Here is an 8,359-nt window from a genome sequence, read left to right on the forward strand (position 1 = left end):
CAGATTTCAGGGAGTTATTCCTAAAAATTACAGCCTACAATAAAGAAAAAACATATTTCCATGCAAAAAAATGTACCGCTTTCAGCACAGAAATCCTGACATCATCAGACCGCTAGGGAGGTTAAAGGTAAAAGGTATTTTTCTCCTCAATATCTCATCTAGAAGACGGGATTTTGACAAAGTTCTTTTGCAAAAAGAGAGATTTTGGATACAGTGGGGCAAAAAAGTATGTAGTCCCCACCAATGGTGCAAGTTCTCCCACTTACAGAGATGAGAGAGGCCTGTAATTGGCATCATAGGGAGACCTCAACTATGAGAGACAAAATGAGAAAACCAATCCAGACAATCACATTGGCTGATCTGGAAAGAATTTATTTGCAAATTATGGTGGAAAATAAGTATTTGGTCACCTACAAACAAGCAAGATTTCTGGCTCTCACAGACCTGGACCTTCTTCTTTAAGAGGCTCCTCTGTCCTGCACTCATTACCTGTATCAATGGCACCTGTTTGAACTTGTTATCAGTATAAAAGACACCTGTCCACAACCTCAAACAGTCACACCCCAAACTCCACTATGGTGAAGACCAAAGAGCTGTCGAAGGACACCAGAAACAAAATTGTAGACCTGCACCAGGCTGGGAAGACTGAATCTGCAATAGGCAAGCAGCTTGGTGTGAACAAATCAACTGTGGGAGCAATAATTAGAAAATGGAAGACATACAAGACCACTGATAATCTCCCTCCATCTGGGGCTCCACGCAAGATCTCACCCCGTGGGGTCAAAATGATCACAAGAACGGTGAGCAAAAATCCCAGGACCACACGGGGGGGACCTAGTGAATGACCTGCAGAGAGCTGGGACCAACGTAACAAAGGCTACCATCAGTAACACACTACGCCGCCAGGGACTCAGATCCTGCAGTGCCAGACGTGGCCCCCTGCTTAAGCCAGTACATGTCGGGGCCCGTCTGAAGTTTGCTAGAGAGCATTTGGATGATCCAGAAGAGGATTGGGAGAATGTCATATGGTCAGATGAAACCAAAATAGAACTGTTTGGTAGAAACACAACTCGTCGTGTTTGGAGGAGAGAGAATGCTGAGTTGCATCCAAAGAACACCATACCTACTGTGAAGCATGGGGGTGGCAACATCATGCTTTGGGGCTGTTTCTCCGCAAAGGGACCAGGACGACTGATCCATGTACAGGACAGAATGAATGGGGCCATGTATCGTGAGATTGTGAGTGCAAACCTCCTTCCATCAGCAAGGGCATTGAAGATGAAACGTGGCTGGGTCTTCCAACATGACAATGATCCCAAACATACCGCCCGGGCAACGAAGGAGTGGCTTCATAAGAAGCATTTCAAGGTCCTGGAGTGGCCTAGCCAGTCTCCAGATCTCAACCCCATAGAAAACCTTTGGAGGGAGTTGAAAGTCCGTGTTGCCCAGCGACAGCCCCAAATCATCACTGCTCTAGAGGAGATCTGCATGGAGGAGGAGATCTGCATGGAGGATGGGCAACATACCAGCAACAGTGTGTGCCAACCTTGTGAAGACTTCCAGGAAACGTCTGACCTCTGTCATTGCCAACAAAGGATATATAACAAAGTATTGACATGAACTTTTCATATTCACCAAATACTTATTTTCCACCATAATTTGCAAATAAATTCTTTCCAGATCAGCCAATGAGATTGTCTGGATTTGTTTTCTCATTTTGTCTCTCATAGTTGAGGTCTCCCTATGATGCCAATTACAGGCCTCTCTCATCTCTGTAAGTGGGAGAACTTGCACCATTGGTGGGGACTAAATACTTTTTTGCCCCCCTGTATATACGCTGGGTACATTGATACCACATGGATTAAATTTCAAAATATTTCTTAAATAAATTTTCTTTGGAATGTTTTGCTGATGTTCTGATATTATTCTGCATCGTGCAAATGGCACAAAACCTTCGGGAAAAGGAAAAAACTTGTGGTGATGTAATCTTATTATGGTCATCTGCTGAATGATAACAGATAGTTCTATAATCTGAACTTTTACCTCCCAGCCCTTCTAATGATCTCTATATGTCAGTCATGTATGTTTTAGAACTTAACTTGTTGCCGACCGCAGATAGCCGAATGATGGCTGCACCGCGGCCGGCCAGTTCTGAGTGGACGTCATATGACGTCCTCCCAGAACGCGCTCTCCTGTGCGCCCCAGGGGGCGCGCACCTGGCGATCTCCGTGATCGCTCTGTGTCCTACGGACACAGCTGATCACGTGATGTGGTAAAAGGCCAATCACAGCGGCCTTTTACCACCTGATCAGCGGTGTCCAATGACACGCTGATCACAGGGAAATGCAAGTGCCGGTTCTCGGCTGCACTTTCCTCACGCTGTCAGATCGTGAGGAAAGTACTGCCGAGAACCGGCAGTTGTCAGAGCGGGGATCGGCACCGATCATCAGTGCCCTGATGATCGGTGCCCAGCAGTGCCACCCACAAGTTCCGCCCACCTGCGCCCTGCAGTGCGCCCACTAGCTCCGCCCACCTGTGCCCAGCAGATCACCCACCGATGCCCAGCAGTGCACCCACCTGTGCCCAGCAGTGCCACCCACCTGTGCCCACCAGTGCCACCCACCTGTGCCCACCCACCTGTGCTGCCCACCAGTGCCACCCACCAGTGCAGCCCAGCAGTGATGCCAGTCAGTGCCGTCTATCAGTACCCATCATCAGTGTCACCTATCAGTGCCGCCTATCAGTGCTGTCTATCAGTGCCGTCTATCAGTGCCGCCTATCCGTGCCACCTCATTAGTACTGCCTATCAGTGCCCTTTAGTGCTGCCTATCAGTGCCCATCAGTGCCGCCTATCAGTGCCCATCAGTGCTGCCTCATCAACGCACATCAGTGAAGGAGAAAAAATACCTGTTTGAAAAATTTAATAATAGAAACAAAGAAACTTTTTTTTTTTTTTTCAAATTTTTGGCAATTTTTTATTTATAGCACAAAAAGTAAAGCGCCCAGTGGCGATTAAATACCACCAAAAGAAAGCTCTATTTGTGAGAAAAAAATGATCAAAATTTTATATGGGTACAATGTTGCATGACCGCGCAATTGTCAATCAAAGTGCGGCAGCGCTGAAAGCTGAAAATTGGCCTGGTAGGCAGGAAGGGGGTAGAAGTGCCCGGTAGGCAGGAAGGGGGTAGAAGTGCCTGGTAGGCGAGGGGTTAATTCAGATTAGGAAACAATGTAGTGATGACATTTCAACACAAGAGGGCGACAAAAGGATGACATAATGCAAATTCTGCACTATAAAAGGAATGAGAAGCTGTCCCCTCCCACTTCTGGCGAAGTCCACGATGATTGGCGGATGAAACACGTCAACGTAATGACATCATCGCGTTCTGCGTCACACCATGCTGCGATGTCCATGAGGGGATAAACACTGAGCAAGATGGAAATGGGCAGTACTTGGGCTGACTCCGGGGAGTTCATGGAATTACATGAGGAGTGACACCACTTCCCCCGGGGGCAATAAATTCTTGGACAGAGCGAAGTCATATCTTACACTCTCTATAATAACGGGACTTTAATGTTCTGACCTCATAAAGGAACTCCGGTACTCTTATTTAACCCCTCGCCTACCGGGCGCTTCTACCCCCTTCCTGCCTGCCGGGCACTTCTACCCCCTTCCTGCCTGCCGGGCGCTTCTACCCCCTTCCTGCCTACAGGGCGCTTCTACCCCCTTCCTGCCTGCCGGGCGCTTCTACCCCCTTCCTGCCTACAGGACACTTCTACCCCCTTCCTGCCTACAGGACACTTCTACCCCCTTCCTGCCTACAGGGCACTTCTACCCCCTTCCTGCCTGCCGGGCGCTTCTACCCCCTTCCTGCCTACAGGACACTTCTACCGCCTTCCTGCCTACAGGACACTTCTACCCCCTTCCTGCCTACAAGACACTTCTACCCCCTTCCTGCCTACAGGACACTTCTACCCCCTTCCTGCCTGCCGGGCGCTTCTACCCCCTTCCTGCCTGCCGGGCGCTTCTACCCCCTTCCTGCCTGCCGGGCGCTTCTACCCCTTTCCTGCCTGCCGGGCGCTTCTACCCCCTTCCTGCCCGCCGGGCACTTCTACCCCTTTCCTGCCCGCCGGGCACTTCTACCCCCTTCCTGCCTACAGGGCACTTCTACCCCCTTCCCGCCTACAGGGCACTTCTACCCCCTTCCTGCCTACCGGGCACTTCTACCCCCGTCCTGCCTACAGGGCGCTTCTACCCCCTTCCCGCCTACAGGGCGCTTCTACCCCCTTCCTGCCTACCGGGCACTTCTACCCTCTTCCTACCCGCCGGGCACTTCTACCCCTTTCCTGCCTACCGGGCACTTCTACCCCCTTCCTGCCTACAGGGCGCTTCTACCCCCTTCCCACCTACAGGGCGCTTCTACCCCCTTCCCGCCTACTGGGCACTTCTACCCTCTTCCCGCCTACAGGGCGCTTCTACCCCTTTCCTGCCTGCCGGGCACTTCTACCCCCTTCCTGCCTACCGGACACTTCTACCCCCTTCCTGCCTACCGGACACTTCTACCCCCTTCCTGCCTACAGGGCGCTTCTACCCCCTGCCTGCCTACAGGGCTCTTCTACCCCTTTCCTGCCTGCCGGGCGTTTCTGCCCCCTTCCTGCCTGCCGGGCGCTTCTACCCCCTTCCTGCCTGCCGGGCACTTCTACCCCTTTCCTGCCTACAGGGCACTTCTACCCCCTTCCTGCCTACAGGACAACTTCTACCCCCTACCTGCCTGCCGGGCGCTTCTACCCCCTTCCTGCCTACAGGGCACTTCTACCCCCTTCCTGCCCACCGGACACTTCTACCCCCTTCCTGCCTACCGAACACTTCTACCCCCTTCCTGCCTACAGGGCACTTCTACCCCCTTCCTGCCTACCGGACACTTCTACCCCCTTCCTGCCTATAGGGCACTTCTACCCCCTTCCTTCCTACAGGGCACTTCTACCCCCTTCCTGCCTACAGGGCACTTCTACCCCCTTCCTGCCTATAGGGCACTTCTACCCCCTTCCTTCCTACAGGGCACTTCTAGCCCCTTCCTGCCCACCGGACACTTCTACCCCCTTCCTGCCCACCGGACGCTTCTACCCCCTTCCTGCCTACAGGACGCTTCTACCCCCATCCTGCCTACTGGACGCTTCTACCCCCTTCCTGCCTACCGGACGCTTCTACCCCCTTCCTGCCTACCGGGCGCTTCTACCCCCTTCCTGCCTACCGGGCGCTTCTACCCCCTTCCTGCCTACAGGACACTTCTACCCCCTTCCTGCCTACCGGGCACTTCTACCCCCTTCCTGCCTACCGGGCACTTCTACCCCCTTCCTGCCTACAGGACACTTCTACCCCCTTCCTGCCTACCGGACACTTCTACCCCCTTCCTGCCTACAGGGCGCTTCTACCCCCTTCCTGCCTACAGGGCGCTTCTACCCCCTTCCTGCCCACCGGACGCTTCTACCCCCTTCCTGCCCACCGGACGCTTCTACCCCCTTCCTGCCTACAGGACGCTTCTACCCCCTTCCTGCCTACCGGACACTTCTACCCCCTTCCTGCCTACAGGGCACTTCTACCCCCTTCCTGCCTACAGGGCACTTCTACCCCCTTCCTGCCCACCGGACGCTTCTACCCCCTTCCTGCCCACCGGACGCTTCTACCCCCTTCCTGCCTACAGGACGCTTCTACCCCCTTCCTGCCTACAGGACGCTTCTACCCCCATCCTGCCTACCGGACGCTTCTACCCCCTTCCTGCCTGCCGGACGCTTCTACCCCCTTCCTGCCTGCCGGGCGCTTCTACCCCCTTCCTGCCTACAGGGCACTTCTACCCCCTTCCTGCCCACCGGACACTTCTACCCCCTTCCTGCCTACCGGACACTTCTACCCCCTTCCTGCCTACAGGGCACTTCTACCCCCTTCCTGCCTACCGGACACTTCTACCCCCTTCCTGCCTATAGGGCACTTCTACCCCCTTCCTTCCTACAGGGCACTTCTACCCCCTTCCTGCCCACCGGACACTTCTACCCCCTTCCTGCCTACAGGACGCTTCTACCCCCATCCTGCCTACAGGACGCTTCTACCCCCATCCTGCCTACCGGACGCTTCTACCCCCTTCCTGCCTACCGGACGCTTCTACCCCCTTCCTGCCTACCGGGCGCTTCTACCCCCTTCCTGCCTACAGGGCACTTCTACCCCCTTCCTGCCTACCGGGCACTTCTACCCCCTTCCTGTCTACAGGACACTTCTACCCCCTTCCTGCCTACCGGACACTTCTACCCCCTTCCTGCCTACAGGGCACTTCTACCCCCTTCCTGCCTACAGGGCACTTCTACCCCCTTCCTGCCCACCGGACACTTCTACCCCCTTCCTGCCTACCGGACACTTCTACCCCCTTCCTGCCTATAGGGCACTTCTACCCCCTTCCTTCCTACAGGGCACTTCTACCCCCTTCCTGCCCACCGGACGCTTCTACCCCCTTCCTGCCTACCGGACGCTTCTACCCCCTTCCTGCCTACCGGGCGCTTCTACCCCCTTCCTGCCTACCGGGCACTTCTACCCCCTTCCTGCCTACCGGGCACTTCTACCCCCTTCCTGTCTACCGGACACTTCTACCCCCTTCCTGCCTACCGGACACTTCTACCCCTTCCTGCCTACAGGGCACTTCTACCCCCTTCCTGCCCACCGGACACTTCTACCCCCTTCCTGCCCACCGGACACTTCTACCCCCTTCCTGCCTACAGGACGCTTCTACCCCCTTCCTGCCTACAGGACGCTTCTACCCCCATCCTGCCTACCGGACGCTTCTACCCCCTTCCTGCCTACCGGACGCTTCTACCCCCTTCCTGCCTACCGGGCGCTTCTACCCCCTTTCTGCCTACAGGGCGCTTCTACCCCCTTCCTGCCTACCGGGCGCTTCTACCCCCTTCCTGCCTACCGGGCACTTCTACCCCCTTCCTGCCTACCGGACACTTCTACCCCCTTCCTGCCTACCGGGCACTTCTACCCCCTTCCTGCCTACCGGGCACTTCTACCCCTTCCTGCCTACAGGGCACTTCTACCCCCTTCCTGCCTACAGGGCACTTCTACCCCCTTCCTGCCTACAGGACACTTCTACCCCCTTCCTGCCTACAGGGCACTTCTACCCCCTTCCTGCCCAGGCCAATTTCCAGCTTTCAGCGCTGTTGTACTTTGAATGACAATTGCACGGTCATGCAACATTGTACCCATATGAACTTTTTATCATTTTTTTGTGACAGATAGAGCTTTTTTTTGGTGGTATTTAATCACCTCGGGGTTTTTTTTTTCTTAAACAAACCAAAAACCACTGAAAATTTGGAAAAAAAAATGTTTTTTCTTAGTTTTTGTTATAAAATTTTGTAAATAAGTGATGCGGTGAGAATGGGAGGACGTCATATGACTCCTCCCAGATGGAGAGAACCGCCTTGTGTCCATCATATTACTATATGGCGGGCGGGAGGCGGTTGAAGAGACATTTTTGGGCCTTTTATAGGTGAAAACCGATTTTGCGCCATGCGATAAGCATTACTATATGGAAAACGGGACTTTCTGTCCAAAAACCTGTTAAAGGAACCGCCTTGCTCTTATGTAGAAGAGGAGTTTTGGGGCCACAGAAGGCGACTTACATACATGTCCAACATACATGTCCAGTGCTGTGCTGCCATCCAAGCTTTACCTACAACTACATATCGTTTTTGGCATTTAGGAGGAATTAGGCCTCTCATCTTTTGAAAACGGGTCTTAATGATTGTCACGGGTCCAAACCGCACACACACGCCCACAGCGACTAGCTAACCGAGGCGTGCACGTCCGGCCGTGACTTGGGGTAAAGAGGGAATGAGGGGGACTTAGTCTGAATATATAGGACCGGCCGTGATACACTTTCACAGCCCGCACTACCTCTGGTCACCACTAGAGGGAGACTCCATTCCAATCCAGCTGGCTGACCACACACAGGCAGATACAAATCTTACATACAATCTGGTGCACTCTAAGGTTTGGGGAACAGTCTAGCAATTGGCACTCCCTTCTAGTATTCCTCCAGCTATCCTACAAGCTAGAACCCCCCCCCCCCGGGTCCATCACTCTTCCACTGTCCACACCCCCCCACAACAGACACACAACAAACGGTAGCTTGCCACCACCCAACAGTTTATCCGCAGACTGGTCTGCTGGGCCACCCCACACACACAGATCTCCGTCTGGCAGATCTGTTACCTTTACAATCTGCACGCAATCTGCCCACACACAGTGCAATTGCATACAGATTGGCAATGAGCTTGACCGAGCACATAGACCCTACAATGCAACAATCTC

The sequence above is a fragment of the Staurois parvus genome, unplaced genomic scaffold (genome assembly GCF_062004578.1).
Source record: "Staurois parvus isolate SC_StPar_1 unplaced genomic scaffold, SC_StPar_1.0 ptg002591l, whole genome shotgun sequence".
Lineage (NCBI taxonomy): Eukaryota > Metazoa > Chordata > Amphibia > Anura > Ranidae > Staurois > Staurois parvus.